At 38.5% G+C, this 27,177-nt stretch overlaps 1 protein-coding gene across 10 annotated transcripts in view; it reads left to right on the top strand.

Annotated features, from left to right (window-relative positions):
* Positions 1 to 2,648: 2,648 nt before the first annotated feature.
* Positions 2,649 to 27,177, top strand: part of LOC109409964 (hepatic leukemia factor) — a 682,849-nt gene continuing 658,320 nt past the window's right edge. For 4 of the 10 annotated variants that reach the window (XM_062853779.1, XM_062853780.1, XM_062853778.1 and 1 more), the window contains exon 1: positions 2,649 to 3,215. The gene's annotated coding sequence lies outside the window, so the exon portion shown is untranslated. Of the gene's footprint in view, positions 3,239 to 27,177 lie in introns of all 10 variants that reach the window. The other 6 variants (XM_062853782.1, XM_062853781.1, XM_062853777.1 and 3 more) reach the window with 2 other exon arrangements.

Below are 27,177 nucleotides of genomic sequence, written 5' to 3'. Positions count from 1 at the left end.
AAAATAAAAAAAACAGGTGACAGTTTGATGCTGAATAATCATGTTTCCAATCATTTTAAAGCAGCTTTCTTTTGAAGATGTACAATCATTTATTCAGCTCCTAAACATCTAATTTGAGGTTCTTCGAAAGGCTGGTTTAAGGCTAATATGTGCTTAATCAGTTATCAATAAAATTTATCAGTTGTTCAGAAATTGTGTAAAAATTATTCAGACTCTAAACATCCCAAGTAACACACATGTTATATGAAAGTTACGACAGCGCAAGTTTTGGTTCTATAGAAGTTTATTTTACGTTATTTCAACACAATGTTAGAATTACGTAAAATAAACTTATATACAACCAAAACTTGCGCTGTCGTAACTCTATTATAACATGTGTGTTGCTTGGGATCTAATTTGATTTTATTCAACCTTAAGCTGGTTTGAGGTTCATTGCAAGGATGATTAAAGGTTTAATATCAGCAATCAATTAAAATTATTGAATTTGGTTTGAAATAAAAAAATAACATTTTTTGAGCTTATTTTCACCATTTGCGGCTTCTCATTTCCAGAAGTGATGCTTATGAATGTATAAATTAATCTATGGCAAAACTGGGAATTGAATTCGGAACTCCTGATTTATACTTACTTACCTTATCACCTACACGACACACAAATGTATACATATCCTAGAAAACGAGAGCAATGCTTGTTGATACAACAAACAAATCATCAATAACATAAGTTGAACTAAAGCTGTATAAAAGCTGAAGAAGCTATGTGGACTCTGTGAAAACACTGCTTGAGTAAGCTGTCAAAAATTAATTGATTTTAGGTTGAACAACAGATGAATAATTCTGAATATTGGTGTAAGTTTCAAAGTTGATTACAGAGATGAATAATATACTATTCGACTTTATATTCTGCTATCTATGTATTGATGATAAAAAAGTTTGAACAAGCAATACTTCAGACCAATATTCAGCCATTGTATTCAGCCACTGCCAGCACTACCCAGCCAATGTTCAGCTAATACTCTCACTGTTCAGCATTTATTGTTACTTGGGATGTTCCTGGAGACCATGTTCATATTTGGTTTTATTAGATTCAATAACAGCTTGATAACAATGAATTTTGAAAATATTTCAATAACAAATTCCGAAGTCTAGCAGTTACCCCGAGTATTTTTTTATCAAACAAGTAAAAAAAACAATGTAAATAACAAAACTATCACTGATAAAATATCTATAACATTGTTAGCTATTATTTAAAACTAGGCTCTATGACTCACGAACTCGCTAATAAAACGAGTTCCTTCACTCTGGTGTAAGAATTGTTTTGGAAAGATTTTAAATTGGTATACTACAACGCAAGATATCTGAATTTCAGTAACCCAAGCAACACATATGGTTACAAAACAGTTACGGCGGCGTATGTAAGGGTTGCGCAGGAACTCACAGTGACTTCTGTGCCACCCTTACATACGCTGCCGTCACTGTTTTGTAACCATGTGTGTTGCTTGGGAATTTTTATATTTTTAATTCAATTCAAGCTGTTATTCAAAAATAAATTGTTCTACTTTAATTGTTTTAGGAGCTGAAAAACTGAAGATTTCTGAGAATCTTCGACAGGTGTATAAAATATCGCAGAACATTTTTGGAATATTGAAAATATTTCTCAAATTATTAATGTTTTTGACACTTTGTGTGGATTTACTTCTGGATTCCGGTAATTCAGGACTCTGCAAGGATTCTTCTAAAAAGTTTGCTTGAATTTCTCTAAAACTTTCTCTGATAAGCAGAAATTTCACGACTTTTCCAAAAAAAATCTCAATGAAATTCTCTAAGGATTTGGTCAGAAACTCCTTTTATATAATATCTCCAAAGATTTTTAAAGAAATTACTGTGATCATTTGTCCAGAAATTAGTCCTAAAATTGCTCCGAAAATTTATTCGAGGAGGTCTTCCGACGACGGATGTTTTTCTCCAATTTTTTTAAAGGTATTTATGTGTTCTTCCTACGATGGGTTCTGCAGAAACTTTTCAAAAGATTCTTCTAATAATCCCTACAATTGCTCAGAGAATTTGTATACAATGATAACGAAACTTATACTTCAGTATAACATTATATTGAAATGATATTGGTTTAATCCATACCACTACCTTGATAATAACGACATGAAATTATCCTATTCATTATGTTATGGGAAAGTAATGCTTGATTATTTAATAATATCGAAACTAGATATAAAAACAGGTTATGCGGTTTCGTAGTTATCAATTTGCTATTTTTATCTGTTCGGGATGTCGCATGAACATTAGCTACACGCTATTCAAATATGTTCACTTATTATCAATTTACAAGTCTTGCTTGCCGTGTTTCTGATGGAGCACATGACTATTCTTACAACTCCTAATGTAAGCCCCATTCTGTCCAGAACACGCGGAAAATCGCGGAAATGCATCGGTAGCACTCAGAACCACACTTCGATTACCGTGTCCCACCAAAGCGAGGCGCTATCACCACTCACCGTGATCGCATGCACTAACTAGCAGTGGAACACTCACGACCGGATGGTAGAGGTATGGTCCGCCAATACTCACACACGTTTTCCACACCGATACGACGACCGCCGCTGTCGTCGTCGTCGTCGTCATCGTCAAATCGAGCGCGCAGCACCACACCGCTGCGGCCGGACGATGACGGGGCTCAGTCGGAGAAAAAATCGAGCGCCGAATAGTAGGGAGACTCCTCTTCTCTTCTTTTCGTCAAGAGTGTGTCGTCTGTCTTGTGACCGCGCGAATCCTTTTGGCAAAAACCGTGTCGTCCGGTCCGGTCTGAGTGTGCTGTCGTTCGACGGGGTCTCGGCGTTCTGTCCTATCCCGTTCGCCTGTGCTACTACTGTGCGCTGTTGCGTACGACGACGACGTGTGTCCTTTCTTTCGATCATCCTTCGTCTCGGTCGTCCCGGTCCGGTCGGTGTCCGGTGGGTGTGAAGAAAAGGCGAAAAATTAAGCGCTGGAAAAACCGAGGCGTGGATCGCGACCAATCCGTGTGTGTATTGCGCGATTTTTCATGCCGGTTCAGCCGCGACGACTACGGCGACGCGCGTCCGAAAGTGTGGTGCGTTGAGTTCTACGACGTCGACGTCCTGATTCTTTATCCTGATCTCAACCAAGAAGCCGAGGCGGCGAGGCGAATCCTTGTTTTGTTTTGGGTTTGCCTAGTTGTGAAGGGTTAGTGAGGAGAGAAGTGAGTGGTGAGGAGGAGGGGGATCTCACGGTGTGTGTGCGCGCGAGGAGAAGATTGAGGCCGTACTCGTAATTGGATTCCTCGAAGGAAGAGAGTGATGGAAAAGGGGGTGGGGGAGTGGGGGGTTCTAAGGGACGAGTGCCCTTTTGGACTGCGTTTTCTTCGTCGTCGCCTGTTTGGTCGTCAACCGCGCGCGCGGAATGGGGAGCTTGAACCAGAATCGAAGATAACTCGAACTGTGTACAGTAATCCGTGCGTGTAGGGGACACTCTGATACTACTGTGAATGGCTACGAAAGCATTCAATTAATTGAATTGATTATTAGGAAACTCAGTTCAAAAGTGAAATGCCAGAAGGAAGAATAAGAAGATGAAAACATCATACGTGATGGCTAATTGGTTCCAGCTCGTCATAGATCACCAAGCGTTCTTATCGAGGATCGAGTGAAACAAAACATATTGAGGGAGACGCATGGTAGCTTGTAGTTATTAGTAGAGAAACAATTCGCATCAGATTAGCTCTGAAACGATGGCTAACATTTTAAGCTCGTCGTTATTTGTTAGCTGTCTCATATAAAATGCATCAGAATTTATGTGTGAAAAGAACTTAACAAGTATCGTCTTTTCCTATTGGCTGTCGTGCACACTAGTGCTGTGAATAGTTAGTGAACGGCATCATGCATGCCGAAAACATAACACCGCGATTTTTGACGGAGTTTGACAATCCTTTTAGCTGCTCCAAAACATGAGAAATCACTAGCGTGGAGTAAGTGACGGCGGTTAATATCCCAAGGAACATTGTAAAATCAAAATATATTTATGGAGGATTTCAGAACCAGCGTAAAGCAAAATCTCTAAAGTTTTATGACGGTTCATATAGCCTTTTAAAAACCAAGGATCTACTAATTGTTACCTGAGAATGTATAGCTGTTTTCGTTTTCATGGAAATGTTGAGCTACCATGCGCCCCCACCAAGATGCAGTGAAACCTCATGCATACACTGTCGTAGTCAGGGAGGGTGGCAGGGACTCCAGACAACTTATTTGTGTTTCTCTCAAATGTTTACTATACCGAAATTCAGAACAGATCAATAACAAGAAACCGGAAGCGCGAAGGCTTTTAACGGCATGGGTTTGACAAATGTGTGCAAGTTATCCTGGAACAGTGATATATTTTTTTTTATTACAAGTGATCTGCTTTTGGAAGCCATAAGGAAGGCAGCACAAAGGGGCTGTCCATAAACCAAATAGAAATACACTAGAACGCCAATGGCGCTGTACTCAGTTTTCCTATTTAATTATTTTAATAACTTTAGTTGTAATAATTGATTATGTTTAAGTGCCCATCTTGTAGAGGGCCTTTTGTTTTGGTAAACAAAATTTATTTGACACTTATAGTACCGCTACTGACGCTATAAGGGCGAGGCAAACTAGATGTTAGTCACACGAATAGTCGCGACATTGGATTTCTGTGGCTGGTTATTCTAATATAAACCACGTGGTCATGAGCGCTTTGAACATCCTGTGTTTTTGCAGCCTGCATTATGATGAACCTCATCTCCGTGAATCCTGGGAGTTAGTGATAGTGATTTTTTTACCAGAAGTCTTGATAAATTCTTTGATTTGTTAAGGAACCTCTAAAGCAGGTTCATCACTTCAGCTCAGCCATCTTCGTGGACCAAAATTCAATTTTAGGAAGATTTTGTGGACCGCCATTCATTAAAGAACAAGTTATTTAAGAATTTGTTATCAGTAATCTACAGGATTCTATACAAAACCTATTTGTTCGAGATTTTGTTTTCGATTTTTTTTTAGATTTAGTGGATCACGAAAAATTTGTTAAGGAACCCGTGCATAATTTGTAGGAGGTTTTACAGGAAAGAAATCGTAAAGAAAGGAGAGAGAGAGAAAACCAGAAGAAACTTAGGATTTCTTAAAATAATTAGAGGTTTCAATTCAAACTGAATCCGTAGTGGGAAATCTGTCGTAAATCTGAGAAAATTCCTAAATAAAATCCAGTTCTTTTCTTAAGTACGTTTTTTGGTAAAGTTCAGTGAGTGAATCTGTTCCAAATTTTGCAGTTCTATAATCAAATATTGCTAACATACTGTTTTAAAAAATGCTTGAAAATTTGAATGACACACACAGATGATTTCGTTATTTCTTGGATGGAGTTGACCAAAAAATCCACAAATAGTTGACAAGTGTCTTGAGGAAATCTCTCAAGGTACTAATAGGACACGATATGTAAAGTACTTGTGTAGTAATGAGCTGAATTTGAGTACGTTGAGAAGGTAAATTCTTCTTTTTTTGCTGTGGAATGGCGGAAAAGCGTGGCTATTAAGATTCCTTGACTAATGTAATGCTGTTTGAGAAAAACTTTGGGTAATTACCGAACAGTTACCCAAAGTTTTGCCCAAACACCATTAAATTAAGAAAGGAATCACCATTTTATTATAGAAGCGGAGAATTTACCTTCTAACCACAATGAAATTCAGCTAATTACTACAAATCTAGTACTTCACCAATCGTGTTCTATTAAAAATTCACGACGTTCTTCTTAAGAAATCATACAAGTTGATGTTCAGGTGATCGTGAAGATATGTACTGGCATTTTTATAATATATCATTAGCACTCAATCTTAATTTCGATGGATACACCAATAATTGTTGAAAGTATATCATCGAAACATTGGTTGAAAAAAGGGGCGTCGTGAATAAATGAGGCTGATATCTCTGCTCTCAGATATGAATTAAGGAAATCTCAAAAAAGTCCTACCTTGATTCGCTCAAAACTTTCATTTCCATTTTTTTTTCCGGAACAGGATTTGCCCAATGGATGTTTACTAAGTTATTGCAATACTTGATAAATAAATATATAAAATAAATAGGTGAAAACGTTTCCGTGACTTATTACGCATGATTTAGAGTCGAAAAAAACATATGTCATCACTTTAAATTTTACTTTATTGATCAAAGTGTGCAAAAAATGCGATTTCACAAAAACTAGAAAGTGGCTTTTGCTTTATAACTTTGGGTAGACGCATCTATTATAGATCTTTAAAATGGACATTGTTCTTGAAACCTGTCCGGTTCCATTGCAAAAAAGTTCAGAAATCGGTTGGAAAACGGCCGCGAAATGCCTTGCCAAAGTTGGACTTCCGACTTTTTTTGGACCCTTGGTAGTTCGCGCTAGTTTTTACCTCGTCTGTAGTTTAAGTGATAATGTGTATTTTAACCTACCTGTAGATATTTCGCTACACGGTTTTTCCATCAGACTTTGTTACTGAAACTTCTTTAGAAGTACCTCTTGGAATACTTCCCGGGATTTCTCACAAGATTCCTTCCGTATTTTTCTCGGTACTTCGTTTCAAAATTCTCTCTCGGCAATTTGTCTGGATTCTTAGAAGCATTTTTCCAAGATTCGAACATGTTTTTCGGTATTAACGGGGATCCTACAGATTTTTTTCTGAATTTGTGACAGAAGTTTTTCCGGTATTGGTCACTGAACTCTTCGTGGGGTTTTTCCCGAAGTTCCTTCTTCATTTTGTTAAAAGGAGTTATCGTGGAATCTCTTTCAGGATTTATTCGAGATCTCCATGCGAGTTTCTTCCAGGATAAACGGCAAATGTTGTCACAGATTTTTTTCCTTTTTGACTTATTTATTTATAGTTTCACTCGGGATTTCTCTGGGAGAAGTATTCCTCCCGTGATTATTCTCCAACAGTTTTTTCAAGAAAGTTTCCTTGCACTTCCCTGGATTTCTACAGGAGTTTCAATCAAGAAGTTTCCTTAAGAGTTTGCTAGATATCTTTCGGGTTTCTCTTAGGACTTCTCTCAAAATATTCTTTCCGATGTTAGTTCTGGGATGTCTCTTAGAGTTTTTCTGAATTTATCCCGGACGTTCTCCTAACATTTTCCTCCGAATTGCCAGGCTTTACCTCGTAGCTGTTTACCGAATTTATTGTAGTGATCCGCCTGAGATAGCTTTCTTTTAACAGATTTTCTGAGGATTATTCCCAGAGCTCTTTCCGGAATCTATAACGGCAATTCTTTTCAGGATGTCTTTAATAACAGCTTGTGAAGTTATTGAGGTTTTGTTGGAATTTTCCAGAAGTTTTTCTCGGAATGTTTCCTGAAATAATTTGCGATTCTTTCGAGAAGCTCCACAAAGATCTATTGGAGAAATCTCAAGAGGAAAGGATGGGACAGCACGGATAAAAGTTTTCAGGAGGAAATATTATAAGGAAAATCAAGGAGGAAAATAATGAAGTCCTCTGAAAGAAATCCTGGGAGAAACTACGGGCAAAATCGCACAAGGAAATCCAATAAACATATCGGATGTTTCAGGACGAATTTTTAGGAGAAACTTCTGTGAAAATCACTCAGAAATCCAGAGAAAAGCTATTGGGAAGCTACAGCAGAAAATCACTAAGAGACATTTCCGAATGAATCAAGCGCATTGGAAAATCCTCTGGAAGAAATTGCGAGATGTAATGCAACAGAAATCCCGTGAAACTTCTGGAGAAGTCCTGGAAGGAAGTCTGGTAAAAACATCAGGAATTACGCATAGTAATCCAAAAAGAAAAAAAAACAACGGAAAATAACTCGGAACTATTTATGGGAGAAATTACGTAGAAAACCTCTGAATAGAAACTTGGTGGAACTGGAGAACGTAAAAAGAACATCACGGACATCTAGTTCCTATAAGCCTAATATAAACCTATTTTACCTGAATTTTGCGTATAAATTCACCATAGATACACGTAACTTTTTATTTGAGTTAAATTCCTCAAAATTTCTTTTAAGTTATTTGATTCATATTTTCCACATAGGTATTCCATAATGCAATGGTCAGCCTTGTTGAGAAATTCCTCTAGTTTATATGTTTGCCATTACCAAAACAAAAATTCAAAAGAAGTTTAGAAAATCCTCTCAAAATGCTTAAAATATCCAATCAATATCTTTTCAGTTTTCTGTTCTATCACGAGTAGGTGAGTAAATCAGTTATTAATAATTGAATTACTGAAGAACAAAAACTGATATTGGTTTGATTGAGATAAGAGGTAAAACATCAGAAATAATATCAAAATCTTGCGCTCAATAATAGCTCGTTAAGATATTAGAGGATCAAAACAATGGCAGACAAGATTTGTCGACTTTTTTATTGAAAAAATAAAAAAAATGCCAACATCCAGCATTGAACCTACGACCTTAGGATTCACAGGCGGCGATGCTTACCACTCAACTGCGGCTCACTGTTGTGAATATCATGGCAACAAGAGCATAAGGTTCTTCGTTTCCCCAGCTCAGAAAGGGGCACATGGTATTTCACTAACATTGAGCCATCTCTTTGGGTGTATGTGTTAGAAGAGCTAAATTTGTTCTGATATAAAAATTTTCAGATATTTCGATAAGAACAAAACTGATATCATATCACTTTGAGTTATTGGTGCAATATTCTTTAAATTTTTGAAAAACGCATCAAAATCACATCGAGCTTTGACAGCAAAAATGGCTCAATTTAAGATTTGATTTAGATATTCTCGTCTGCCCGGGATACCCTGTCCTGAAAGTAGACCCAAGCCGGCAGTTCCCAAGGTTGGTCCACATCAAGGTATCATTGAAATGAACTTCAGAGTGGTGCCGAAAGGCCTAAGACTGTAAATGTACAGGATAGTGTCCAAGATAGATTTTGATGCGTATTTGCATTTTCTTGAAAACTCTATAGATTAATAATAATAAATTCATATGGAGAATATGATTCATTTTGTTTCAATTATCCAAACAAATAAAAATGTTTTCATCTATTCTGACCTGCAGGAATTTTTTTCATTCTTCGTAATCTTCAACATACAACATTCAACATGCTAGGACATCAATGATTGGTTTTATTTGGCATACAATTTTAGTATGCTCTGAACAAATAGAGGAGAATGTGCCTCTGGAGCCGATCTACTGATGCCCTAAACACATTTAAATTACCACGGGTTATTTTCAATCTACCATGCATTACACATAAGACGTTCCTTTTTATAATCCAACGATCATTTCAATTACTATTCGCAAAGGTTCGCCACCTTAAGAACTCCAAAAGTTTGTCCTAATGTTTTATGATGCATATTTCTCGTGCTATTACAGAGATGATGAAAAACTGTAGGCCTCAAACATCGTTATTTAAAAAGATTTGGCGCCGAGGACCTGGTATCGAAAACCACTCCTGTCAAATTCATGAAATTTAGGTTTTTCCTTCTCAAGGGAAGTAAACCCGTGGGTCCCGAGATGAAAAAGCCGCGCGTTAAAAATCTCTTTATTAAAGACATGTTATAACTTGTTTTTTTTTAATGCTTCCATGACTACTGAAAGTTTTTTTTTTTGAGGTTTTAAATTTATTAATTTTAATTCATTCGCCTCCAAACTACTGAAAGTTCTCTTTGATTTATTCCATTTATCTTAACAATGTACGTTAAAAATTATTTTGAAAAATATTTTGATTGTTATATATGAAAAATTGGAGAAAAACCTTTGGTGGCACATGTTGGAACACTTTGGAAAATCTTATCAAGCTAATCACGGAGAAATGGTTAGGTATCTTTAGAAAATCCCTTAAGATTCAGGAAATACTTCTGAAAAACCATAATTAATCCACCTAGCGGTGATGGCGCCTTTCTCGTGCCTTCGAAAACACATTTCAACACACCTCAAGTGACATGTTGATGAATATCGAACTTTCATGCGTTTAACAGAAATTCATTTCATGGCATCAGAGACCATATCGTTAGTCTGATTTTTGATTTTTGAGCCGCAATCTTGAAGTTTGAGCCCCCATTTAGGATTAAAGTCCGGCAGCTTGGAAATTCTGGTCGCTGTTTTTGGACTCCAGACTTCTTCCCTATTCCAGATACATTCATATTGAATGGTTTTAGAGCCCAAAACTCCATTAAACAGCCATCATTTTGAATGTTGAGACGCCTTCTTCGATATTCTGGTAGCTATTTTTGATCTCCGGTTGTCTTGAAGTTTATGCCGCCATCTTGAATTTTGAGACGCCATCTTGAATATTTTGGTCACCATCTTAGATATTTTAATCGTCATTTTTGGACTCCAGATTTCATCCCAATACCAGATATACCCATATTGCATGGTTTTAGAGCATAAATTTCCATTAAACAGAAGTCATTTTGAGTTTTGAGCTGCCATTTTGGATTTTAGACCACCATCTTGGATACTCTGTCATTTTTGGAGCCCAGATTTCTTCTTCATATAAAATAAACCCATATTGCATGGTTTCAAATCCTAAAACTCCATTAAACAGTCGCCATCTTGAATTTTGAGACGCGATCTCGGATATTTGCATATCGCCACTCGTCATTTTTGGACTCCAGACATCTTTAATACCAAATATACATATATTGCATGGTTTTAGAGCCTGCAACTCCATTAAACAGCAACCATATTAAATGTTGAACCGCCATCTTGGATATTCTGGTCGCCATTTTTAGAGTCCAGACTTTTTCCCCATACCAAATATACATGTATTGTATGGTGTCAGGTCCTTAAACTCCATTAAACATTCACCTTATTGAATTTGGAGCCGCCATCTTGAATATTAGGCTGCCATCTTGAATTTTGGACCGAAATCGTGGAATTTCTGGTCTCCAGTGTGTATTTCCGCATGGAATTCGTAAACCATGCTAAAGGTTACAAAAATCGCCGCAGTTTGATGTGTCCGCATGATGGGGCTTCGATCAGTTTAAAATACGGCCAGTTCCACCGGTGCTGGTCCGAATCACTGAAATGGCCATAACTCCGGAACGCCTCGACCTATTTGAACCATTTTTAAGTGCAAACAATGCGGTAAAATTCCGGTTCGATTCGAGCTATAATCCAAAAAATCCGCCAATGGGAAGTGCCTTAAAATGAGTGAACTTTTTTTGCGCATGGACATACATACCTACACTTGAACTAAGTTGATTAGTATATGTGACTTGACCCTCTCAGCATTCTAACGAAAATTGTTTTTTTGAGTGAACATACAGCCTTTCAGTACACTTCGGTGTACGAGAAAGGCAAAACAATACTTTCGAGCTTATTTGTTTTAGAAAACTAAGTTATTTAACTAAACCAATAGATTGAAAGATCTTTTTTGATAGAAAATTTAATAAACTTTCGAATTAGGTTTAATAAGCTGTGATAAGTTTGACCATATTCAAGTAATAGCCAGTTTGAGGCAAGCAAATTCAAAAACATGTAAAGTTCAATTACTACGAAACGGTTGAGATTTGACCATATGCGTAGACATGTTTTTCACTTTTATGATCTCCACTATCACTCCTTAAAAAGCTTGCATTCACCAATCGGGACCCCCCGGAACCGGTTCCGTAACACTACTGGTTCAGATATGGTCTGCTACTGTTTTCCTGCTAACCGTTCATCGGGTTACCGAAAATGCCGCTGTTTGATGTGTCGCATGAATGAGTTATGTTCAATTTTATATTTGGTCACTTCCGGTGGGACACCCAGAAACGGTTCCGGAACACTACCGGTTCTGATATGGTCTGAGACTATTTTCTTGCTTACCGTTCATCAGATTATCGAAAATGCCGTGGTTTGATGTGTCGCATGTGTGCATGATTTGCTTTCATATTTGGCCACTTCCGGTGAGACATACGGAACCGGTTCCGGAACACTACCGGTTCGGATATGGTCTGATACTGTTTTCCTGCTAACCGTTCATCAGGTTATCGAAAATGGCGCTGTTTGATGTGTCGCATGCATGGGTTTCGATCTCTTTTATATTTGTCAACTTCCGGTGGGACATCCGGAATCGGTTCCGGAACACTACCGGTTCTGATATGGTCTGAGGCTATTTTCCTGCTTACCGTTCATCAGTTTATCGAAAATGCCGCTGTTTGATGTGTCGCATGAATGAGTTACGTTCAATTTTATATTTGGCCACTTCCGGCAGGACACCCAGAACCACTTCCGGAACACTACCGGTTCTGATATGGTCTGAGACTATTTTCCTGCTAACCGTTCATCAGATGATCAAAAATGCCGTGATTTGCTATGTCGCATGCATGGGTTTGTTGCATTTTCATGTCTGGCCCCTCCCAGGGGTACCGGTCCGGAACACCTAAATGGCCATAACTCCGGAACGGCTGGACCGATCCGAACCATTTTCAATAGGAAACAATGGGACTATATGCTGCGTCGAATGAACCGTCGGTCATTAGAATCGGTTGGGGTTTACTGCCAAAAAGTGATGTGAGTTTTTTGTACACACACATACACACATACACACACACGCACACACATACACACACACACACACACACACACACATACAAACACACAGACATCACCTCAATTCGTCGAGCTGAGTCGATTGGTATATGTGACTCGACCCTCCGGGCCTTCTATCAAAAAGTCATTTTTGGAGTGAACATATAGCCTTTTCAGTACACTTAGTGTACGAGAAAGGCAAAAAGATTAAGTTGCGTTGAAAAAAAAGAAAAGAAGTCAAAAATAATTCTGTGAGAATTCTTCATAAAGTTTATGAACCAGTGTCAAGTAAAATCTTGCAGTTCCTTGTCTTGGTGTTTTTTTAAATATTGAATATTTTAAATATTGAGAAGTGTGTTATTGATTTCAAGAAAATCTTAGGAATAAAATTTAAATTCACTACCGATCAAAAGTTTGAGGTCACTGACTCAAAACCATGTCAAATTAAGCCCATATATCATCCAATTTACGTCCGATTTCAATTACCGAGGTCCTTTTCCAAAGTTGATAAGTCAAATATATTTTGAACATGATAAATGTTTTAAGATGAGAGTGGTAATATAACCTATTTCCTATTAGCTTCAAACTGCTTCTTGTCGAACTTAGCTTGAAAATCTAGGATGAAAGTGGTTAAGTAATTTTAATATGTAACCAATTAAAAATTCAAAGTCATCCCTCAAGATGATGTATCAGATAAAAATTTGGGGCCACTTTAGTAAAACATGGAAAAGTTTTTTGTTTTATGTTTTGTCATCTTTTATTTAATTTTATTTTTTCCTGACTTACGCTTCCAGCATGCTACTAAACCGTTCAATTGTGCTTTACTTGCATTTCGTGTACATGTTTCAAAGATCGACATTTTCTTACATTGAATTCAAAACTTCACAGATAAAAAAATGATATTTACACGTCATGTAAAGTTAATTTTAGTCATGTAAATTTAGTGTTATGATTGTTTACATGATATATCTTGGAAATTTGTGTTATATGTCATGTAAATACTTAGAATCATGCTGAATTACATGAAATATAATGGAAGCTTACATGATATTTCATGACTTTTACATGATATGTCATGTAAATTTCTGCGATACCCCACGCTCCAATCATGTGCATCATATGTCACAGAATTTCACACTCTTTTTTCGATCTGTGTTCAATGCTAACATTCACAGGATTGTAAATCAGTTTTAAACGTAGATGCAGCCAGTTTGAAACAGCTATGTCGAAGATACCATGTTTTTTGCCTTTCTCGTACACCAAGGTGTACCGAAAGGCTATATGTTCACTCCAAAAACGAAAATTTGATAGAGCCTCCGGAGGGGTCAAGTCTTATATACCAATCGACTCAGCTCGACGAATTGAGGTGATGTCTGTGTGTGTGTATGTGTGTGTGTGTGTATGTGTGTGTGTGTGTATGTGTGTGTACAAAAAAACTCACATCACTTTTTGGCAGTAAACCTCAACCGATTTTATTGACCGACGGTTCATTCGACGCGGAATCTGGTCCCATTGTTTCCTATTGAAAATGGTTCAGATCGGACAAGCCGTTCCGGAGTTATGGCCATTTAGGTGTTCCGGACCGGTACCCCAGGAAGGGGCCAGATATGAAAACGCTACAAACCCATCCATACGGCACATCAAACTACGGCATTTTCGATAACTTGATGAATGGTAAGCAGAAAAATAGTCTCAGACCATATCTGAACCGGTAGTGTCTCGGAACCGGTTCCGGGTGTCCCGCCGGAAGTGACCAAACATAAAAGTGAACTAAACCCATGCATGCGACATATCAAACCGCGGCTTTTTGGATAACGTGGTGAACAGCAAGCAGGAAAACATTCTCAGACCATATCGGAACCGGTAGTGTTCCGGAACCGGTTGCAAATGTCCCGCCGGAAGTGGCCAAGTATTAAAGTTAACCAAACCCATGCATGCGACATATCAAATAGTGGCTTTTTTGATATCCTGATGAACAGTAAGCAGGATAATATTCTCAGACCATATGTGAACCGGTTGTGTCCCGGAACCGGTTCCGGGTGTTCCGTCGGAAGTGGCCAAATATAAAATGGAAATAAAACCATACATGTGACATATCAAACCACAGCTTTTTCGATAACCTGATGAACAGTAAGCAGGAAAGCATTCTCAGACCATATCGGAACCGGTCCCAGATGTTCCGCCGGAGGTGACAAAGTATAAAAGTTTATTAAACCCATGCAAGGCACATATCAAATCGTGGCTTTTTTGATATCCTGATGAACAGTAAGCAGGAAAATATTTTCAGAACATATCTGAATCGGTTGTGATCCAGAACCGGTTCCGGGTGTCCCGCCGGAAATGGCCAAATATAAAAGGGAACCAAACCCATGCAAGCGACACATCAAATCGCGGATTTTAAGGCATCTTGATTTGACATAAAAAAAAGTTTCCGGCCATATTGGGGACAACCGGTAGTGTTCCGCAACCGATTACGGTTGCCCCATAGGAAGTGGTTCAATGTAAAGGAGAACCAAACCCATAAATTCGACACATTTAATGACTTTTTAGGTAAGCTGATGAACGGTTAACAAAAAAAATCATAGACCATACTTTGGAAAACCAATAGTGTGCCGAAACCGGTTCCAGGTGCCCCGACGGAAGTGGTCAAATGTAGAAAAAAACCAAACGCATACTAGCAGCACACTAAATAACGGCTTCTTCGATAACACGAAGAACGGTCAGCAAGAAAATAGTCTCAGGTCAGTAGTGTTCCGGAACCAGATTCGAGTGCCTCGCCGGAACTGGCGAAATGCACGAATGCACCAAACCCATACATGCATTACATCAATTTGCGACTTTTTAGGAGAACTGATTGATAATTTGCATGAAACTAGGCTAAGACCACATCAGGGACAATCGGTAAGTGGTAAAATGTGAACCGAAAGTTGTAAATGTCAAATTGAATCAAATCCATGCGTGTCGTACCATAAAACCACGCTGATTCGACAATGATTGCTGCCAAATTACCTGTGTAAATTTTCAATTCGATAAACTAACTCTATTTTAGTTTTGTTTAGATTGTATGATTTGTTTTTGAACACAAATCTTACAGATATTGTGGTGGTACGAATTGATAGCTAGTACATTTTACGATTGTTGGCTTCCGAGGTTCACTGCGGTTGATCACCAAACGGATCAGGTGTCGGAATGCACCAAATTAGAACTTTCGGAAGTAGCAGCTGCACGAGGAGCCGCTGCGGGTGTAAGTAACATCACAATATCGTATCATTCGTATTTACAGTGTATTACACTGTGACATTTGATCATTTTTTTAATTCAACAAAATTCGAATGAGCGGGGTACAAGTTAAAAAGTGTCTTATTAAAGAGTGATGAATACGCGGGGTTTGACAGTACATCAAAAAGCAGCTTTTTTGATAACTTCTTCTTCTTCTTTATAGCTCGACGTTCGCATTGGAACTTGGCCTGCCTCTCTTCTACTTAGTGTTCTTTGGAGCACTTCCACAGTTAATAATTGAAGGGTTTTCTTTGCCCGCCATTGCATGAATTTGTATATTGTGAGGCAAGTTCAATGATACACTATGCTCAGGAAGTCGAGAAAATGTTCCCGACCGGAACGGGAATCAAACCCGCCGTTTCCGGATTGGCGATTCATAGCCTTAACCACTAGGCCAGCTGGAGACCCTTTTTTGATAACACGATGATCGATTCGTAAGAACATAGCCTCAGACCATATTTTAGACAACCGGTAGTGTCCCGAAACTAGTTCTGGGTGTCCCACTGGAAGTGGTCAAATGTAAAAGTGATTTGTACCCATGCATAAGATAAATCAAATCGTGGTTTTTTTAGGTAACCCGATGTACGTTAGCAATGATATTGCCTCAGACTATATTTGGGAGACCCGGTGGTGCTCCGGAACCTGTTCCGGAAAGTAACCAAATGTACCATGCGACACATCACATCATGGCTTTTTTTAATAACCTGAGGAACGGTTAACTAGAAAATAGGCTCATACCACATTAGAGACTACTGGTAGAGTTGCACAACCAGCGTTTGATGCTTCGCCGGAACTACGAAAGTAAATAAAATCAATGCAAGCGATAAATATGTGTAAGAGAACAAAATATTGACATATTAAACCCACATGCAAACAGACGTCTCACTATACTCACTACGTTCTTGTTTTTAACGGTCAATAAAATATACCCGAGCAGAAGAAAATAACAACTGAATAACATATCAAGGTATTTAATATTTAATACTATCATACCTTGATATGCCCTTCATTAGGTAGTAATAAGAGGCAAAATAGCAAAAACGAATACCATAATTTTGTATGAATAACACCTCAACAATAATAAGTCTTGTTATTGCAATACTGAGTGCATACCTCAAGTTTCAAACACACTGTCAAGTGCTATATTTGTTATCCACAAGGTATTGAATAGCAAAAGAATAACAATTCTTAGTATTCAATTGTACATTATTTCGATACCTCTATTTGTTATCAAGCAGGGATTCCATAACACATAAATAACAACTCTTATTATCATTTTTTCGAAACTTCATTTTGTTATCGAATAGGTATTGGTAATTTTCAGTATAAAGCGCTCTGCGACGAAAAAATTTTTCGGCTGCGCCGCTATTTTTAAACTACGAATACAATTGTCCATTACTGTTTAAAAAATGTAAGTGTCAAATTAAAAAAGGTATCATTGACCGTTGAAAACGCTTCCCAGAAACAATTTCTGGCTACGCCACTCTTCCAAACAAAAAAGTTTTAATAAAATTAAGAAGTAACCTTATTTCTACAAATAATACTGTCTCCAGAAGCGTATTTGTAAACTAGAAAATGGCTAACATCAGTTAAGTAAGACATATATTACAATATCGCCCAAGCCTTCGCGACCTATCAAAAACCAGTGGGTCGCTACCCATAGTTTGAGAAACGTTGCTTTAGCAGATTATGTCGTCTTGTTCCCACATACATAACTGGGACAGAACCTGCTTCTCAGCTTAATTCGGAAAGAGTTCCGTCGTGTACTGAGTACACGCTCCATAAAAAATGCACGTGTGTGGTATATAACGTGAGCGTGGTGTCGCTGAAGGTGGTCGAAGACGCGACTACTCGAGAATTAAGTCACAGATAAATAGACGTAACAGCCATTACAATTTTCTTTAAAAACCTATCGCCCAGTTTACTCTATGGTGCACATGTTTCACAAAGACGCTAGTATGAAACGTCAGAGAAAAACGATGCGCGCGCCTCTGGTTGTGAAAGTCACAACTTGTAAGATTAAAAATATCGTTAAAAGCGTGGTCGTTGGAATTTTTGCCAGTGTAACGATTGTGATTCAGTATTGTTTTAAAACATCCATGTTTATTAAAGCTGCCCCTGCCTTACCATTTTGCAAACGTACATCGTGTGGATGGCACGAAATCCTCAAGGAAGTTATTACCTATTTCCATTATTTGAACGACTTGCAAAATAAGCCTGAAAATCACAGATCCAATAGTCTACTCACCAGAAACTCGCCCATACCTCGTTTTTTTTATTGTGCTGTAGAAATTGCGACAATGATTTTACATTTCATCGTGTTTCCATCGTCATCGCTAGACCAAATCAAACGCGTATTATCTGAGTGCCGGTGAATCATTTCCAGTGTCGTTTCGTCACCTAAAAATAAGAAAAAACATCCCAAATCCCAAAATTAATTCCCCCTTACCCGTTCAAAAGTGATTCGCCATCTAGCCGCAATGTGCTCAAACCCTAACCAGCTTTCGCTGATGAAAGGCCCCCCTCTTTTGTGGACGGTGGCGCCTTGTTCAGCTGGCTACGGGATTTTGCATCGTTAGCCGTTACCGTCCACGAGGGGTAGCTAATGAGCACTCCAGCTTACGCTGGTATCTGTCCGGCTGTTTTGCAGATGGCGAACAAAGCACTCCGCAATCCACGTGTTTCGTGTTGTACGCCTAGTCTCATCTGGACATTGGGCCCTTGCAGAGACGACTTTTATTACGTCCGGGCCACTCCGATTCACAGCTGTGCAAAGAAAAACTTAAGGAGTTTCAATTATTATATGTATTTATGTAAAGGAGATGTGGTAGCTAGATATACTGCTTGTTAGACGGAGTACCCATATTATTACCCAAATACGAGGTAAAAGACGCTAAACAGCATCTTCAGCCAGAGGCTGTACAGACTGAACATAACTTACACTAGACAACGGATAACACATACGACACCCAGAGGCCCAATGAAGAATTTTCCGTTCGAAAAGTTGTCTCCGACTGGAGTGGGAATCGAACCCACACTCCGTGGCCTATAATACGCTTAAACGGCTGACGCCGCTAATCGCATGGCCACGAAGTCCAGGTTCCATTAGACATGGCTAAGATTTGGCCAAACAAGCCCAACACATGACCAACACAACGTGAATCATAGCAACCTTGGATGAATGTCGAACTTCAATGGCAACTAAGTATTTGTCAAACAGTCTAAGGCATCTTAACATGCGGAAATCCAGTAATGAGGTGGTGCAGCCGATGTTAAAATAATGTCGAATTCGTTTTTGAACCTGGGTTGGAACTGGATTGGCGGAAAATGTGTAAACAAACAAACGTCAAACAAACTCAAACAAACTTTAGTACAAGCGAAACCGAAGTCGGGTTGGGGTTGAAACTGTGATCTCATCCAGTTCCAACCCAGGTTGGAACTGAATCAAAAACGAATTCGACATAAGTATTGCAGATTTCACCCCAAATTGGACTATCACACTTTTACTGGACGCAAAAGTATGATAAAAGTGCACATTTACCTCGGATCATCTTGACGTCTTCGGTACACTTATTCCTTCATTTACGAGGGCACCGAAGACCCCAACTCGATCCAACGTGGTCCTGCGCCGCACTTTGAACGTGCGTGCACACTATTGTTTCAGTCCAATTTGGGGTGCAGTCAGCAATAGTTTCCAGTCTGCAATATAAACCCTATAGATTCCATAGACTCGCGGAGGCGAAGACAATTGTAGCCAAGCGAACTGTCAGTTCGTGTAGCCAAACGAGCATGACGTCACGATTTCAATAGCGATAATGGATTACTTGACGTCATATTTGCTCGGTACACTCTAAATTCACGGTAAACACACTAAAATCGTATTGCCCAACCATGTCTCAGCGAGTCTACGGAATCTATAGTGTCTATAGTCTGCAAGCGTACTATCCTGGCCCTGCATAATCTATTATCCTAGTTTTGTTAGCTGGAAATGGAAACCCCGGAAACTACTCCCACATCCCCCGAAAGCACCCAAAAGCCTATGAAACGCATTTAAAGATCTCTAAATCCTCTTAGAAGCTCCTTTAAAAGCCTCGCTCCTGAAACGCTTGCGAACCCCTTGAATCCCTAAGAAACACCAATGAAACTCCCTTGAAGGGCTTGAGAGAGCCGTTAAGGGCGGACGGGACGGTCGGGTAAATATCCGCCATTGCTCTGTTGCTACCAAGATGGTAATCTTAGATTCTACTTCATATTTTGCAACAAAAACCTATCATTGTGTATGCTCACTTGCACTGCACATGCTGATTGTTTTTCAGCATCTTCAGTGCAATAGAACTCGAGATTACCATCATCAAAATCGCGAGGCAAATTGTTAGAAAGAGAGGCAAGATAGGAAAAATAACACGGCGTCCCGTTTCACCTTAACGATTAGCGAGAATCAGTTAATATTACCATTAGCTAGCTTGAAAATGCGTAAAATTTAGGTTCTTGTACAAATGTTTCAAACCATTTTAGAAAATGAAAACGAATTTAATTAAATGGGAACTATACAAAATGTATGCCTTTTTAGATGTTTAGTAAATGTACGAAATAATAATTAACGAATTATTAGATTGTCAGCGCTGTTAAGTGCCGCAATATTTCGACACGCGAAAGTCGTTTTTCCTTCAAACCCTGATGTCAAACCTAACGTGGAACGTAGTGCGCTAGAAAGCGGATCTGAACCGGTACCAATCGCACTATGCATTACGTTAGTTCCGACGTAAGGATCAGAAGAAAAAAATAATTTTCATGCATCGAAAATTCCAACTTCCAATTACGCAAACAATACCTTCGTTCGGAGTAACAATGGTCCATCGATCCCACGGATTCAATATACACGGTAAAAAATCTGCACTGTGATATAAACTGATTGGCACTTGAATTCGCACTACTGTTCAATCAGTTTGTTATCAATTACATATCATTTCTAGCGTAACATTTGAAAAGGGCCTATCTGCAAAACGTAAACATTGAGAAAATCGCATGAGAAGATTACCTCCCAGATTAGTTAATTCTATTTAAAAGCGATAGACTTTTTTTAGGTGTTTTATTCCATCTATTGACATGTATGGGAATCTACTTTATGGTTCTGTGCATTATTTGCATCATACTTTAGCAAAAATTCCATAAATAAAGTATTTTAAACATGAACGGCAGATAGGCCCTTTTACAATCTCAAAATCAGTTAGGCCCTAACAGTTAGGCCCTTTTATCGTCGGCAATTTTAGTTAGGCCCTTTTATTTTTTCCTTTTTTTAAGCTAAGTTTCATTATTCTGGATTATTGTTATTGATAATTCAAGGAAAGTTAAAGAGCTACTCAAAATTATTGGAAAATATGAAAAAAAAACTCCAAATTTACAAAAGGGCCTATCTAGTTTGAAGGGAAAGTTTCAGTTAGGCCCTTTTATTTTTTCTTAATTTTAGCTAATTTGCAATATTTTGGATTTATTTTCATCTATTATTCAAGGAAAGTTAAAGAACTACTAAAAATAATTGGAAAATATGAAAAATAATCGAAATTTACAAAAGGGCCTATCTGATTTGAAAGGTAATTTTCAGTTAGGCCCTTTTGAATGCAGTTAGGCCCTAAAAGATTATTTAATTTCAGATAGGCCCTTTTAAAATTTATTGAAAATACGGGTAAAATAGCTCTTTTCACATGTCATTAACAAATCAACAACTTTTCACTTTGGATCGTATTGCTTTTTACAGTAGTGCAATTCGAAGGGATTTTCTGTTGATTTCTCTGGTGGGTTTGTTTTGGTCCTCAAATCAACACTGACAGCATTGCGATCTCAAAGGAAAGCACTTCTGATCATGTTGATTACGACATTGAATAGTTGAGGGATTTTTCCCTTATATCTAGCGTGCAGAATTTTTACCGTGTAAGTCAGAGAATCCGACGGTGGATGCAAAGTATCTTACACTGAGGCAAAAAAACTTAGGAAGAGCATAAGATCCCCTTAAGATTTGATGACACAACGATTATCGTTGAAAGCCATAAATTTCACTTATGATTAAGAGAGGAAAAATTTCATGTCCAGTCACTTATCAAAATCATAAGTTTTGCTTAGGAATATCATTGGATCAAAACTATAACTATCGTATGTTTGCTCTTATTGAAATCAACTACTGAAACTTATAGAAATCGATATTGGCAATTATGAATGTCAAGTCGCAAGCAACATGATATTTGTATTCATTTGTTGTGGATTTTTTGATGAAATAATTCTGCTTTAACTCATGTCATGTGTGTTGAATTACCGTGTAAGTAAAATGATCGATTTCTCTTCAACGATCACAAGGCATAAAGTGAAAAGGAGCGTATTCGACTGTACTTTTAGTTAAGAATGCAAGTTTGCATGCGGTTTGTTTTTACAACACAATGTATTGTGCGTTTAGCACTAAATTGAATTCCGAAAAAACTTCATTGACTTCCGCTGCCTTTCCTATGCGTTAAACATAACGTCGGAAGTAGTGCGCTGTACAGTAAATCTGATTTTCTATACAGCGCACTACTTCCGACGTAATGTTTAACGCATAGGAAAGGCAGCGGAAGTCAATGAAGTTTTTTCGGAAACCAATTTAGTGCTAACGCCACAATAGTCAAACTTGCTTCTTATCACTTTTACGAAAAACTCTGGAATCAATTAAGAGGAATCGATCATTTTACTTACGTATAATTCCGTGGTTGTTGATTTAAGAGAATTTATGGACACTTAAAGAAAATCAATTTGATTTTGAGTGTCCGATAGCTCCGGAAACTAATCTGTGAGTAATGCTTCTTTGTCTAAGATGCAGCTAGCTGGAATCCATACCCTCATTGTAAAGATTTTCATAAATTTCAATTATGGCTTTTTCACAACCATGTCGCTTATGTCAATCGTAAGTTGTAGATATGAAACGCGTTCGCGACAACTATGAAATCAATAAGCGATAAATGAAACAGGAAAATTTTCCTTTCATAAGTTGCAACTTATTAAATTCCTGAGTATTTTTGCCTCAGTGTAGAATTATGTCGCAGTGGAAATGTACCCAACAGGAAAAAAAAAATGTATTCTAGTAGTATAGCACACAATATGCATTTCCGACGTATTCTAAAACGTGCGATATAGTGGCCCAACGTCATCCCGCTTTGGCCCAATGTCACCCTGCACGACGGTACCCTTGGATTAAGACCGACCGCAACAGCACCCACTACGAAACCCGCCACCCCACCCTAAACTTACGTTTTTGCACGATCTTGCCCTTGCCCCCGGGTACATGAATCACCAGCTCTTGATTGAGTCTCGACCGCAACTGAAGCGGCCGCCGCAGTTCCTCCTTTAGCACTTCGAGATTCCAGCCGACCCACAGGGACACCTCCGGCCGGGTGATTTCTGTACTAAATACTGGCTGGTTTCTGTGGAAATTTTAACACTAAACAACACAACTCACAATAATTTTATGTTTAAAACGGCAACAACTATTTATCATTGATAAAATAAATAAGCGCACACTTCTGACTTGACTTCGAACTGGATGACACTTCTCGCGCAACATTTGAAAAAGTCATATATTCTGAATGAAAACATTGATAACATTAATAACATCATATTTTGATGTAGGTATTTTCCATCGCATTGTTAACGGGTTCATTCGCATATTACGTAACGCTAAGAGGGAAGGGAGAAGCGTACCGCTGCGTTACGCTCCATACAAATATTCAAAAAATTGCATACAAAATTTGTTACGTGAGGGAGAGAAGGGGTCTGAGATTTGGAAATATTGCGTTGCGTAATATGCGTATGAACCCAAATGGCTCAAAGGCACAGCGGCCGATTGCACGCAGCAACCATGTCTCTTTGACCCTCAAGTGCATCGCATTCAAGATCAGAGTTCATTGTCAGCATGATGGACAGCACAAGTTTGACACTTGATTGCTTTGTAATTACTTGCCAATGTTTTTATGGTTGTACTGTGAAATACGAATCCAAAATGTGAAGGAAAATGCTAACATTCAAAATTCTCAATGATTACATTTTGAGCATAGGCCATTTTCAAATGGAACGCGTGAAGTATGAATGCTATAGACCACTTCACGGCGAAATTCTATCTCTTTTACTCCTTCAGAGAGATTGAAAACAACAGGACCAGTACCTGTCAAATTTGACAGGTGTTGGTCCTGTTGTTTTCTAATTTCCCGTAGGAGAGAAAGAGAGCGATTTCTTGATGACGTCACCGTGCAATGGGCAATGAGCGCTTGCACGCTGACGTCATCATTATCTCCTTCTCTTTCTTTCCTTCGGCGTCGGTCCATAAAGCCGTCCTTGCCCTCAAAAAAAATTTGAGGGCAATGTTTACAAATCGTATGGGAATTCGATGAGGTTATGTTTTTGATGCAAGCCTCTATTCAGTGTGGGTGGTCAGTGGTAAAAGTTTGTTGTGTTTATGTGTTGAAATTCCCACAAAAATGTCGCAGCCGTAAGGAAAAAATGTCAGAGCTGGCCAGAGGACTTGCTTCCCTGTGGGGCGATGAAATCCGGCCCTAATAATCTCCAGGTTTGTGCTGGAAGAAAAGCCGCCTGCCGTTGCAGCTGCCGTAGAGCACAATCAAGATCCGGTGTGTGTCGTCGACCAGAATTGTGTCGGAACGGTCGGAATCTGTTGTGATCTATATTTATGATGATGGCCGATCGGTAAGTTTGAATGGGGTGGAGGGCTAAGAGCTTTCTAAAGTTGAGCCACTAAATAGTCATATATCATCGTGCGGAGTGACAATGGGCCACTGTTTCGCACATTTAGAATACGACGAAAATGCATATTATGTGCTAGACTACTAGAATACATACTTCCGGAGAAATTCGCGAAAAGGTCGTAACTGACAAAATACACACAATTTAAGTGATTATAAGAGTAAAAAGAGGCTAGATTTTCCTACTAAATACTCACAAACTTTCCTTGATGTCACTTGTAATCTTCCTCAGTGTTAGTTATCAACTAGTTTTAGTCGAAATACGCGCATCTGTCAAAGGATAAGCATAACAGAGCGGAGTTGAAAGGTACAAAACTGGTTACACTCATTCGAAGAGGGTATTCTGCTAAGAGAGTTCGAAAAGTCGGTATAAGGTTCAATCTTATCTTACAGCATTAAACCCAATTCTCAACTACTATCAAATTATCATTATCTTTCTTATCACGGTTCTACTAACCTTTCCATTCCCGACTGAGTTTTCACCGCTAGACTCAGAACTGCAGCGGAAGCGTTTCCAACCACTTGAACATGGCAGCTGTTTTCAGTCATGCTTTCGGAAGAGTTCCGGAACATGGTCTTCGTTCTTCTAGAAATCCTACGTTTTTTGGCATCCTGTCTCTTCACAACACATGCTGTACTATTTGCAGTGAATTTTGCTGAGCACACGGTCATGCCCAGGGACCATGGAAGTTTCGCCATAGTAAATTTTGCTGTAGTTCCATCTGCAACAAAAGGCGCCCAGACTTAAACGACAGCCAACCGTCTGGAGGACGGATGGATCAGCTCCCTACGGCTGTAGATATTGAATCTAAACGCCTCCTCACATATCCACTATCCAGTTTGTGCTTCACTATTGCTACCGGCAGTTTTCGTCCCCGAATTACGCTGCAACACAAATAGTAAACCCCCCAATTTCCCATCACTTTCACACACATCCCCTTTCTTAACACGCACTATCAGGATAGAAACGAATCACTTCCGGATCCTTTGTAGGTAGGATCTTTCCACTTCACAATAACCATTGCACTGCACCCACATCTTCCGATTCTGATGTTGCTTCTGCCGGTAGCGTTTTTCGAGGCGGGTTTCCCCGTCGGAAATGTTTTACTCCACTGCTTCGGCCTTTAGAGCGGGGAATTAAGCACCAGAGGGACCGGAACGTTTTGATTCGGCGACAGCCGCGGTGGATGTTTACCGGCAATGTAGTTTTAGATCCGTTGCGACTCAATCTACGGGAACTACGGCGCGGCGGAGGAACGAAAACAAATTCGCCTTGACGGAGGCTCTCTGAGAGAATTGCGCTGTGCGTGAAAACAATTTTTTTTAACATGGGAAAGGATAGGATCTGCATTTTCAAATGCTTCTAATTCTTTATAGAATTTTTTTTAAGCAAAACGTTCTTAATGTTATCGAATGAGATTTTGATACGCTATATTATAGACATAACATTGTGATTTAAAAACATTTTGTCTAAAACCAGTTATAGTGTAGCTAATTGAAAGTATATTGCAAAACATTAACTCTTTTTTCAATCTGAAGTCCCTAAAATATTTTAGAAGCATTTGAAAATGCAGCTCCTATCCTTCCCCATGTTAAAAAAAAATGTTTTCACGCACAGCGCAATTCTCTCAAAGAGTTCCGTCAAGGCGAATTAACTCGCGCAAACGACGACCGACGAAAACAAACTCTCTAAAATAAAAGCTCTCATTTTTGAGTAGCGCCCATGCCGCACAGGGACTGTGTTGGAAACACACATTTTTTAAAATTGCTCGTACGCTCACATTTTTGCAAAATATCAATATTTTTCGGTATTTGAAGGTGGTTTATAAACCCAGTGAGGTTGCCATGTCGAAATTATTGCAAAATAAATACATGCTCATGTGAGCGTACGAGCAATTTAAAAAAAATGTGTGTTTCCAACACAGTCATGTGCGGCATGGATGTTTACTAAAAATGTGCAGGCCGAACACATTTTTGAGCGTACACTCAAAAAAATTTACACGTCTGAGTAATGTAGATTTGCGCAAATTGTAAAACCAGTGAATGTCACGTGTAAAACTTATAGAATCACCAATATTATTTTTGCCCCGACCTATAAACAATCCACTCAATTTTAATGTGGATCCCACATGGAATTTGAATTTTTTACGTGTGCATTCAGATTGAAGTGCCAATAAATATCCCTTTTCAATCTAGTTGAATTCAACTTTAGAATTCATAAATGTCACATTCTTTTTAACATGAATTTCGTATTTTGATACACATGGAGTTCATATTAAGCTACCCATTCAATCCTCCGGGCCAAAGTTGAAAATTTTCATTTTCAATGAGTGAAATTCAACGTGAAGTTTGAAGATTCTCAACTGAGGGATCAAAATAAAATTCATTTTGGTGAATGAATTTTTTCACCTATTCATTCATTTTTCTGTCACTGACAAATTTCACTGAGAAATAAAACTGGACCGTAACTCCCGATCATACTTCCAATTACCTCAAAACTTGTGTAAAGTAGTTAATTAGAATATTAATTATGTTCTCTATTTGTCCATTAAGTCGGATTGTGCGTCTGTTAACAGAAATTGGACATTTTACGACGTGCGAAAAAAT

The sequence above is a fragment of the Aedes albopictus genome, chromosome 2 (genome assembly GCF_035046485.1).
Source record: "Aedes albopictus strain Foshan chromosome 2, AalbF5, whole genome shotgun sequence".
Classification (NCBI taxonomy): domain Eukaryota; kingdom Metazoa; phylum Arthropoda; class Insecta; order Diptera; family Culicidae; genus Aedes; species Aedes albopictus.
The sequence above is the reverse complement of the archived record's forward strand: the minus strand, read 5'-3'. Positions and strand labels throughout refer to the sequence as shown.